Below are 12,633 nucleotides of genomic sequence, written 5' to 3' on the forward strand. Positions count from 1 at the left end.
CTTTGATGTAGAGTGTGCTTTGGTTCTTCCTGCTGTGAGGTGCTTCCTGAGGTCTTCACAGAACAGCTGTTTTTATACTGATACAAAGTCACACACAAATGGACTGTGTTTACTAATTAGGTGATTATAGAAGGAAATACTTACACTGGTTTTAATTTAAAAGCATTTGTGGAAATGAGAAGGAATACAAATGCATGTCACACATATTCGATTTTTATTAGTATACAAATTATGCACTGGATTGTGTTGACTAATCACACAAAATCCCTATGATTTTTTTTTTACATTTGGAAGCAGTAATCTTAGCGGTATTCTTACTCTGCGAGGGGAGCAAAGGAATGTTGCTAAAAGCCGTTTCTGGGTTACATAAACCATGAATCTCTAAACTCGTCCTGTGTGTTGCTGCAACATTTGAAGCCATTTAGAGTCATTTAGAGTCTTGTTTAAGCCACCTGGTGAGAGTAAGCCTTGTATTTGCTCTGTTTAAGCTTCGTTGTCAATCAACTCCACGGGGAAATGTCTGGTTCTTTTACTGCTAAATGCTCCACTTCATTCTCAGCCTAACCCTGTTGAGTTTCTGACATAAACCATACATGGCAGAAAAATGACTTTGGAAGAGAATCAATAAAATAATTTTTTAGACCAAATAGGTTGGTCCTTTTTTCCCCACATTGTGTATGTAAAGTATTGGATATAGAAGCAATTTGAACGGTGTCCTCACTGCTTAACGTCCTATCAAGCAAGACTGTTATTTGTTGTCAGAAATACTCTATTTTGCACTTTTGACAATACACAACTGTGCTTCATTCTATCACTGTATAGATTCTGTTGGTTGTTCTTTTGATCTCAGTCCTGTATCTTCTATTTTCTGTTCAATTTCGCACAATCTTTTCATTATCTGTGTTCACACCATCGGCTAGAAATGTCCGCAGTCTTTTTTTTGGGAACACAAAATGGTAGAACCATCTGGTCTGACAAGCTAAGATTGTTCAAGGGAAATGCTTCAGAGATTTTGACTCTACTTTGAATGTAATTATAAATATATTTATTTCAGCTAATGCACTATACACCAGATAAAAATCTGTTTGCATTTGTGTCAGTATCCTTTGCACAGATCGTTATATTTGTGAACATACTTTTTTTTGTTTGCCTTAAATATATCTAAGCACAATTTGTACTTGATGTCGATGCATGTGTAACATTTTATTTGTACATTTCCTGTTAATTGATATTTTTACGGTCTTCACTTTGCATTTTGTTACATCTTCACTGTTTTTACTCACATTTTTCGCTACTGTTCTTGTGCATTTGAAGTATTTGCTTGGTTTTATGATTGTGTTGCACTTAACCCACATACAAATGATGTTCTGGGTGCTGAAGTTTTTTTTGACAGTCACATTTTGTCCCACAGGGGTTTCTGCAGGTCTAAAATAGATTTTCTTAACATGCATAGTCAATAAAATGCCTTGCTCCTACTCGCAGTATAGAACAGTTTGCTTAAATGCTATTTGAACACTTTGCTTATTTTCTTTTCTGTTCAGATATGACTTCATAATCAGACACCTAAAGTATACCAGAGCGGTTCTGGTTAATTGTGTGCAGACAACACGGAGAGAAAAAAAAAAAAATTCATTAACTTTGCCATTTGGTCTGAACGTCAAATTTTAATGGGTTGAGTTTCAGCTGCCTTTGTGTCCGACTCTGAGAGGTGTGGGGGAAACACCTTGTTGAGGGGGAAAAAAAGATATGAAGGTAATCAACATAGTGTGCATGGTCTTTATGGAGAAATTGGAAAATGGTCAAAGTTCCCAACAATTCTAAAATGCAATTTCAGGGATCGGGTTGGGTCATGCATATCCCTGATGCAGTCTATTTTACACATACACATTATGGCGTGTTGACGAAATCTGAAAATACCTTTTTAGTCTGGATATTGGAAAGCACAGCATTAATGATAAAAAACAAAACTTTGGCAAAAGCCTGTCACAATGTGAAAGGATTTGATTGCAATGTGTAAGCATCAGCTGCTTAAGATTTGTTCTGTCTACTAGAGGTTCTCTTTGAAAAATGCCCCAAGACTCTATAATAAAATTGTGAAGGATGTTTATATGCAAAACTGAATCCATATGCATATCCATCACAAAAGACAGATCTGGAAAAACCATGCATGCAAATTTAAGTGGGTGGTTTGAGTAAGCTGGAGAAATGAGGAGGAGAACAGTTTTGTTTAAGATTCTCTAAACGACCTTTAAGTGATGGCTTCACGCAAGATGCTTCGCCACAAATATTCTCACACACCCATCTGTAAACTGCTCCCGCACACTCCTCCACGCTGCGTCTGTGTCAATATGTTTGCTCTGTTTGGAAGCGTCGGTTTATTTTGTTGACTTATTTTCTGCATCAGAAACAATCGCTGCAGATATTGCGAGGGGGATTAATTTTATGCAAATGTATGCAAATAACTGTGTCACAGAACTTCATCCGCATTGGTGCTATGCAAATTGTGTTTGCTAAACAGCCACATTGGAAGCGTCCGTAATTCCCAGCCCCCTCACATCCCACCCACCTCTTAACTCGCTTCCCAGCCCAAACTCTCTGCATCCTCTTTCTCTCGCCAGCATATCACCAAGGCTTCAGTGTCTGCTCTTCAGTCTCCATTAATCCTTTTCCAACCTTTTTCCTCTCCTGGCCAATGTCTCTGCCCAGACCCTGTCCCATCCGGCACCTCCGCCCAGCCCAGCCTCCCCTGTAATCCTCCTCTTCTTCCTTTCCTCCCCCTCTCATGCGTCTGTGTGCTGCATGGCTGTTAGTGGTGTGAGGAGCCGCTAATAGGGCTTGAGGAAAATATTGTCATAGTGCCAGGAAAGTGCAGAGCAGGGAGCCATGCAAGAGGCAGCCAGAAAGGCCTGGCATTGGACTCGCTAATGGAAGGCTAACAGAGCACCAACAAGAGAAAATTGAGAAGAGAAAAATAAAAACGTGGAAAAATAAATTGCGACATCAGGGCTTCATAGACAGGATGAAGGACTGGAAGATGAACGACAGATTGAATCCGCCAATATTGAGGGGAGTCATACTTTACTGTGTGTGGGGCTGATTGGGTGTATTCTTTCTGAATTTATGCCTCAATCATCTTTTCTAGTTTTCCATTTTATAAGGATGATGCAGCGCCATGCGTGATGCTTCCCCCCCCCCAAATGGCAGGGATTATGTGCATGTTTTTAAATGTAAAGGCCTTCTAACCAACAACCCACCTTAGATTTTTAAGAGAAGCATATGCCATAACCCTCAAAGCAAGACTGAGATTCCAGCTGCTTAAGCCTGTGTACTTTTTTTTTTAGTAGCACCAATTAGGGTTCCCCAGCTCCAAAACAGTGATTTTACAAAATGAAACCTTGAAAAAGAGTTTGTCACACCGTGATTGAAGTGCCGAAACGGTGCTGCGTCAAGCTGTATGAGCTCCATGTGGTGCACTGAGGCAGTCAGTCACGGGAATATGGCTGAGAGGAAAACTATTTCCATACTGCATGCAAGCAACAGCCAGCCACAGTCTCACACCTAAATGGCATTTGTGAGTAATATGCTTTCCTTTGCTGCAAATGCAAGCAGTGCAATACAGCTAAGTAATATCTTTCTGCAGAGCAATACTGGCTGTCAGCATTATATGGATGAGTTGATGTCTGGGGTGTGCGTGTGTGTGTGTGTGTTGGAGGAGGGTAGATGTGTGTGTCTGTGCACGCTTGTCAGATCCATTTAGATAGCAGGTATAGTGGTTGGAATGAACTGTTCGGAGAAAGGGGGACAGTATTTCGTTAGACATGCATCATTACAGTTTGTGACCAGTCACATGGTTGATGTTTCTGAGCCGTTCCAAAGGGACTGTGAAATATAACAGTCCCTTTGTGTTATCCTTTGTGAAAGTGTCGCCAAATCTAACGCATGCACAAAATTTGCCTTTGTGGCAGTTACGCAGTCTCATGGTTAACCTTCACATTAAAGTAACATTCCAGAGTATTGCACTTAGCACTTATTTTTGCAGTTCGGTATGTCAGGAAATGGAGTATTGTGCACATTCGGAGTGTCTGCTAAATTTATATGCTGTGGATTTCTAACAATGAAGCCAGAAGCGCAACTTAATGTGGACTTGGAGGCTGTGGCACAAAATATTCATTTGCAGTCAAGCTAGCATTGTTGTATTTATGAGATCCACCAGCTAGAGTCTGCAGGTGAGCCATTCTGTGGAAGTAACTGTGACAGGCTTTGTCTGGTTTCCTGGGCACATCTCTCAAAACCTGAAAAAAGTAGAATTTTTCATTTATTTACTTATCTAGATCAAATTATTAGCATTTTTTGGCCTCTGTTACACATTATGCCCTCAGCCTTTCTTGCTAATCCAGATACCGTGATTGTTGTTGTTTGTGCTGTTATCACTGTCTGACTAATCGGATGCCGACTGCTGGGATAAGCCTGCCAGTTGGCTGCTTACTGCAGGTGATGTTCTCCCATTTGAACACTTGCATATTTATTATTTTTTTAATACCCAGCAATGGGAAGTAAAAAAAAAAACCCTCCAGCCTACAACAAATGGCCTTAAAATGGCAAGTGTTCAGGTTTTGCCCTGGTTAATTCATCAAAATCTACTGCTGGAAAGTGAAGCAACAGTGATTTATCTGTAAATGGTGGCGCTCATTCACATTAGGTTTTGCCTCATCAGCAAAGCCAAATTAAAATCCATTTTTTTGTAATGAAATATCCAAATACATAATTGGTTCGTATTAATGTGTTGCTTTGATTTGGTTATATGAGCGTACTTTTCAGTGAACTTAATCTATTTTTGATAGTTATCTGTGGTCATATTATACATTACATTGCAAAAGAGCTCATTTATGTTTTTTAAAGTGCAATGCTATGTAATTCAATGTAACAACGTGAGGCAAAAAAGATAACATACTTTTGCCATAAAGTAAACTCAATTAATTAATTAATAAAGCAGCTACCTCTCACAAGCAGATGCTGTCCATATATGATGCACTTAAATAAAATCTAAGTGCACCATTGGAGAAAAAAAAACCCTTCAAGGCTACAAATGTGATTAACACTGATTCAGTAACTGAGAAGCAAAGTGCTTTTTCTATATTGTGAACAATAAAACATCTTCTGTCATTAAACATTTAATGCTGTTATAAATTAACACCAGAACCACTTATAAAATATCCCTAAGTAAGATAGTAATGCTCGATATCTTTACAGTTTACAAGGCAATGATATCTGTTAACTGTCTCTGAATGAGTAAAGCCTGCAAAGAAGTTGGAATCTCCTGCATTTTGCTTTTGCAGCTCGTCACTCAAGACGTATCTGAACCTGAAGCAGGTGAAGCCGGAGCGCTACCGGACCTCCACTTTCACAGCATGTCCATCGCTCAAGTGTATAAGGTTAGTCGTGCAAATTTAAACCTACCTGTTGTCGTTATCTTTGCTGCCGCCACAATTTTTAATAAGCTGTTGTTTGTGACGCACTCCTTACCCACACCATTTTTGTCATTTTTCTCCATTGACAATGAGAATGCTATCAGATTTAGTATTGCATGTATAATCTTTTACACTAAAGATTTAGAGGAACTGGAAAGCTTACTTTTGTAAAAGTGCAAAGAATAATCTTCATTGTTTGATTGGTGTGTTGACATAGCTACAGTCTGATGCTGAGTTTAATCTTTTCTTTGTGTTTAGGCTTGATTTGTTCACAAATACATCTCAGTAAATAATAACCCTCATGATTACTTTTAAGCTCAGCCAATTAAACTTGGCGCCCTATCCCAAATTCTACCAGATGTGTATTGCAGTTAGTGGTGGCAATGTTTTAAACAAGAAAAGAGGCCTTAAATCAAATTTTGCTTAAGGCTTTGTATACGCTTGATCTAGCCCTGCATGTGTAGGTATATCAGCAGTTTTCGGTTAATCCTGAATGCAGAGATGATGTAAAAACCAACATCAAGTTTAGCAGAGGTTAACAACTTGCAACTATTTTTTTCTCCATCTGGTTGTAGTTGTCTTGAGGTGCTAGCACAGCAAATTCAGAATTGTCGAAAAAGAGGGAAACAAACATTTAATAAACTAAAGAACTTGGAATGATGCATTTGATAGAAACTTAAATATATCATAGTAGAAGATCACCTGAGCTTACAAAACACCCTTTACCAGCAGCATTACAGCGTGATTTGATAACACCGCCCTGGCTGCAGCGGCTCATCACAGCTGCTGAGAGGGTCATCTGCATACGGTAAATATCCACCATCCAGTGTGTGAACACAGGCTACAACCTGAGACTCCACAGACCTGTGAGCATTAGCACTCGCAGGATTCATTTCTAGAACAGTTTTGTTCCCAGCCACTGTTAGGCTAGTGGCACAGGACCTTAAAGAGGGAAAATATTTCACTTCACAACCCACTCAGATACTGGAAAATTAATCTGCTTCACACCATCTTATAAATATGCTCAATAGTCTTGCTTTTATTTCATTCAGTTTATGTAGTGCTTATTTGTGCATCTGTATGTGTTTTTATTTTGTATTTTACTGACTGAGAGATACGAATAAGAGCTTAACTTCTAGGTATAGCAACAAAAATCTATTCTATTATTACTTAACATTATACTAAACTCAAAAAATTGCTTATAAAATTTCACTTTATAAATTAAAATAATTTCTTTGATATATGTTGGGAAATGATGCCTGAATATTCTTATGCTTCTACTTCAAATTACCTTTTCTGAAATTCCTGTCCTGTTCTTTGTAAAGGTAACAGGTTTTTCTTTTTTTTTCTTTGTCACGAAATAACCACCTGCTTTCTGATCTATCCACGCTTAACATTGACAGCTAGTTTTTTAAATTTGCTCAGCTTTTTACACTTTTCTTGAGTCCACTCAGTCACCTCCATGTTGTCACAAAGGCACCTCTTTCTTACACAAAGCCTAAAAATCATATTGAAGTCCCGTGGCTGCTGTTTAGTTTAGAGTGAGTTAAAACATTGTTTATATTGGTGATTGATCAGCTGAAACTGAAATACTTACCTCTGAATGTATGTCAGATTTTATTAAAGTCTTAATTCTGAGTGTTTGTTCACCAAACCCTCATGTTTCGTCTTTCCAATGTTTTCTGTCAAACCAACCTTCATATAAACCTATATGGAATGAACAATGTAGCCCCACTCTGTGCTTCATTTTAGCAAGAAACAAAAAAGTCTATATCAGAGTTCAACCCAGAGCTGGTGTATTATTAAACAAGATTTTTTTTACTTTAATTCATACAAACAGAACCGCACCACAAAGGGACAGTGGAACATTCAAAGCAGCAGAAAAGCATAGAAACACACACAGAGTTAATTAGACAATACAGATGTGTGTGTCAGTATAATGGTGTGGCACTTGGTGACAGCCACTGCGCTGACATCCAAACCTAGAAAGCCTCCGGCTCTGTGCTCTGCGCCTGCATGTACAGACTCCAGTGTCTCCAGCTGCTCTCATCTGTCAACCAAACAGATAACGGCTGTGCCACCATGAGCCGTTGCTCTTTGGTTATGACATTTCTCAGTGTGTGTGCCTGTGTGTGGCTGTTTGTTTTCCATTCTAACTGAATGACTCCAAACCAGCAGTTTCAGAAAACGTATGGTCACACATGAATCTTTGTGTCCCTATAAAGAGGGCTCATGTTGTAACATCATGTTCTATGCTTTCTTTTTTGCCCACTCTTAGATCCACACAATATATACTGTTACATCTGAGAGAACAAAGTGAGTTGAGATGGATGGGAGGGCAGGTTATTGAGCTAAAGGCTTGCAACATGTGGTGAACAAAATGTGAGAAAAGTATGATGGAGTAAGACAATGTTGGGAGTTTTATTCCTCTGGTTGTCAGAGGTGCTGCATTATTGATGTGCTCAGGATCCCACATTGTCGCCAGGATTCGTAGTCTGTCACGTCATGTCCTGTACATCTCCGAGAGCGTGCGTATGTGCAAACCACACGCGTGCGCTGTGGTTTGCACGTGTCCCACCGGAGCGCTACCTGTCAACACCTCCATATCACAGGGAGCTCAGTTGGCGAGAGTACTGCTTTTCTTTTTTGCGCTGACCACTTGGGAAGGCTGGCCTCGCACACCAGTTCTTACGGAAAGCCACTTGTATGCCTAAGACGGTATTTGTTTTATACTGAGGAGTCTCCTGGGCCTTGATGCTGTTTCCACTTGCTGCGTGACTGCGATTTGGCTTTGTCAGCCTGCAGTGTGGAGTTTGGAGAAGCTCTGCGTGTTCGAGTGTTGACACACACAGTGTCTGAATGTCTGACATTGAGCGATGGCCCGTCTGCTCTGAGCTTTGTCTCATGAATTCTTTACAGCAGACAGAATGGCCTATTAGATACAAACACAGCAGCACATGATCAGTAAGTTTATGTCACACTGCGCATCTCCACTGATCAAATCAAAGGATTGTAACCAACTCTCTGTTCTTTCTTTTTTCATCTAACTGAAAGTATACTCGTCTTACACACTCTCTCCTCTATTCATACCGCAAGACTCTTTTTAGAACATCCTTGTAGGAAACATTCAGCTTTGTTACTGAGTTTGTATGATTACATGCCTTTGGATTTATTTATTCATAACAAAGAGCTGCACTGCTCAAAAATGTTGTTGCTTAATTCTGGTCACCGATTTTTTTTTTTTTTTACAGCTTTGATTTGCAGTCATGGATTGTAGCCAATTTTAATTTACTTTGGCGACATGAATTGACTTTCTTTGGTCTTCATGCCCACAACCGACATACAGTAGATCTTCACAACTAACATAAGGAAGTTCAAAGACAATGGTGGAAACATTTTGATGATGGAAAAGAGAGAAATGTAGGGAAAATGTGGCTTATTTGTTGAAAAGTAATAATGTAAAGTCGTCTTTTCCAAATATCATGCAACTCTAATCTGTATATTTGTACATTTTGGTGCACCTTCTTAGAGAAGGAGGGGATTAAATACATCATAATGAATAAACTTAATATTTTTGATTATAACTTGTCTTAAAAAGTATTAATTAAAAGGTAAAAGTGAAAGAGGTGAGGCTGCCAATGATTGGGTGTAAAGGAAGTATCTAAATTTTAGACAGATGATTGATGAGGGTTCTCCATTTATATTAAACTCTATTCAAAAGTCATTAATCAGCAGAGACGGTTCAGCATAAATTGAAGAAATAAATTCATTGACTCTGGGGAAATCTTCATGTGTAAAAAAAAAATACAAAGGTCTGGAACCTATAGTAGATGCATGTGACCTTCAAGCCCTCAGGCTCTACTGCATGAGAGAACCAGCATGTCAATAAGATCAATAACTTGATGAGCTCAGCAGTCTCTTTGAAAGCCATTGTCACTGAACAAACTTCGCCGCAGCATCAAGATACTTGCATGGAGATGTTCTTAAGCACTCGGGAAGCCAAGTTTGAGATTTGTATAAAAACACCACCAAGTTTTCTCTACACAAAGTTCATCTTAGACAGAAAGTCAAAATCTGTGACCAGGTTACATGATTTATGCTTGTATCTGTCAAGCATAAATCCTGAATGTTTTTTTTTTTTTATTCCCTCCTATGATCTCTAGAATGACTTGGGCTGTTTTTAAGGGAACGCTGATCTTCCCAACATGCCTCACTGTTCTGTGGGAAAAGGTGTTCAATTCAATTTTTAAGTGATCAAAAGGATTTTGATCACTGCTTAATAAAGAACAGCTTTGCTTTCTTACCTCACCTCGTGTTTTCTGTGACACATTATGATCTGCTGCCGGCCTGTCACTTAAGCAGTGTATTAGTTGTCTCCTTTGAGGTGCCTTTTGTCAATAGCCTCTTTTTTGTCTGCTGGCAAACATGTAGCTAATTACTGTGAAGAGCTTCAGTAATGATAAAATGGAACAAAAAACACAAAAGGGCTTTCTAATGATTTGCGTAGCTTAACGTCAGCAGAACATTTTTTTTTTTTTATTTATCAGTGAGGAATAATGGATTGCTTCTAATTTACAATATAATCTAGTTTTATTCATCGGCACATCTTTTGTGCTGAAGCACATTAAACAGAGGGAGGTGTAATGTTGTTGAAACAGACATGCTTAGCAATTTCAATTAAACCGCAGAGCTCACAGTAAGTTACTGCGAGGAGAGTAATAAACATGTTTGACTCAAATCATATTTTACAAGTGCTTTCTCTGGTTTTATTGCTGTGACCTTAGCGGATGTATATTCAGCCTCTCCCTTTGGGCTCTGGGCAGCCACTGCCATAAAAATGACCCAGAGTTACCCAAACACACACACACACAGACACACCCCATTCAAATGACAAAACTCCACATCGTATTTTCCTTTTATCACTCGCTTTGAACAGAACTCTGGATTCAATTTGGCTAGGATTGTAAATATAAGAACTTTCATGATAATTTGTTCATTGCACAGGACTTGTGCAGTGAAAATCAATTATCTAAGAATACGTTCGGTGGTAGAAATCAAATGACAAACAGACAGATAAAAAAAAAAGAGCAGAAGACAGAGAGAAAGGAGGAGATGGATGGAGAGACAGAGAGCTTATTGTGCTGGCCGTCTTCCCAGAGAAGAGGAATCGATCAGCATCGTGAGGGAGCCTCACTATTTCCTCTGTCAGGAGAATGAGCCAGTTTAATAATGGAAAGCAGTCTTCATCTTTCCTTACACGCTCCCTTTCTCTCCTTTCATTCCATTTTTCTAGAAAAACAATCACACTCTCGTCAGTGGGCTACCTCGCTCTCCCACCATCGTCTGACATTTGAGAAGCAAACCTGTTTGGCCGGAGATGTAGGCGTCAAACAGGAATGAGTCTTCTGAAACACTGACTCACAACATCCGGCACTTGTCAAAGTGCACCCACACACACCCACACACACGCACCCCTGCACGCACGCCCTCATTTGATGTGTTGTACAAAAGAGTCAAAACCCCTCAGCTTACTGCAGCTTTACATCAGAAACAATAGGGGAATCAAGAAGCCTCCAGCTCAATGGTCCAATCATGGCAGCCACATCCAAAGTGGCGTTAACCTGCTCGTCATAACGAGCTAAACGACCTTTCCACCGCGCTCGTTTCTCCCACTCAAACCCTCATCAGTCTCTTAGCTTCGATACACAATTACCGCCATTCATGAATTCGAGAGGCCAAATGTTTGCTGCTTGCCATATATGCAACTGTTATTTCTTTCTCTGTGTGAGATTATATGTTAATGGGTTCAGTAAAATTTGTAAAAAAAAAAAAAAAACATAGTGGGAGAAAAGCATACATTAGTTCATGTCTTTGCCTAGAAAATGCATACATCAGCCTTTTTTTTTTTTTAAAGTTTCAACGCTGGTTTACTCTTGCAGAGTATCTTGCTTGTTGAAACCCAACTTAAAATGTTTGTGAAATTAATTGTTTTTGTAAAATAGAAATGTATAAATGTTGTTAATGTTAGAAAATTTTAATGAAGAGTGTGATGTAAATACACACACAGGTTCTTGTGCAAGTAATTGAGCTCAGGGTCCAATGTGTTTCCTCCACTTTTCAATCTTGTTCTCACTCTTATCCAGTGACAGATATGCCTCTCTGTAATTGCTAACATCTTTGCGTTTGTATTTTTGTCTGTCTTATCTTGCTGAGTTGAAGTCTCAGAAGTGAAGCATAACAACCATCAAAAAGTTCATTCAATTTTATTAAATTCTATGACCCACTTTAAAGTAGACGCTTTCCCATGGAGTAGTATTCAACCTCCATAGTTTAAGTTTCTTCCTTATAATGTTTTTTTTTTTTTTTTTAGAAAGCCGCAAAACAATACGTTAAAAGCATGAATGAATTTTGTTGTGTTTTGCAGCAACTCTCATTGTATTCTTCTCTTTATGTGATATTATATTTAACACGGCTTCCAGTGCTGGAGTGCAAATTAGACACATTAATGCCGAAAATCTCTGAAAGAGAGCGAGAAAAAAAAAAAAGTGTTGCACATTCTTGAAGCTATATTTTGAAGTGAACTAAGTCTGCTCGGTTTTCAACCCTGAAGTAAACACCACAGGTTAGTGCATGTGTGTATAAATGTCTATGTAAGTGTGTTGGGATGTGTGCACCTCATTTAAGAGAGAAAGCTGTCAGTCAGACACAGAGATCACAGCAGGGGTCTGACATGAGATTGACACACACTAGCACGACTGTGTGTCTGCAGTCTGACGCATCGGATAGAAAAAATGCAGATAGATGGAGAACAGTTTACTGCCGATGCACACTGGGCTAAAAAACTGTCACGTGTTACGTTTTATCCATATTTACTCACCTTTTTTGGCATTATTTTGTAATTTTGTAGCTCCACATTTATTCCTCTATTCACACAACTAGCTCAGTACTTCCATCTCAGTTGAGACTCACTTAAAATTCTGCAACCTTTCACAAAAACTTTAAAGCCTTTAGTGAAATAAACCTCTAATGGGGAGCATGTTTTCTTCTCATCTCAATATTCTTTATGTGTTTCTCCTGCTTAGATATAAACAGATTCATAAAACGGCGTACTTTGAGGCTTGGGGTTTTTCGGTTACATGCTTTAAAATTGCATAGCATAAGAGTA

General features: G+C 38.9%; 1 protein-coding gene across 4 annotated transcripts in view; it reads left to right on the top strand.

Annotated features, from left to right (window-relative positions):
• Positions 1–12,633, top strand: part of dab1a (DAB adaptor protein 1a) — a 256,990-nt gene that overhangs the window by 87,816 nt on the left and 156,541 nt on the right. For 2 of the 4 annotated variants that reach the window (XM_032572408.1, XM_032572410.1), the window contains one exon: positions 5,337–5,432. The exons of the other annotated variants lie outside the window; for them this stretch is intronic. The gene's annotated coding sequence lies outside the window, so the exon portion shown is untranslated. The remainder of the gene's footprint in view (positions 1–5,336; positions 5,433–12,633) is intronic. 4 annotated transcript variants of the gene reach the window in all.

The sequence above is a fragment of the Xiphophorus hellerii genome, chromosome 9 (assembly GCF_003331165.1).
Source record: "Xiphophorus hellerii strain 12219 chromosome 9, Xiphophorus_hellerii-4.1, whole genome shotgun sequence".
Taxonomy (NCBI): Eukaryota; Metazoa; Chordata; class Actinopteri; order Cyprinodontiformes; family Poeciliidae; genus Xiphophorus; species Xiphophorus hellerii.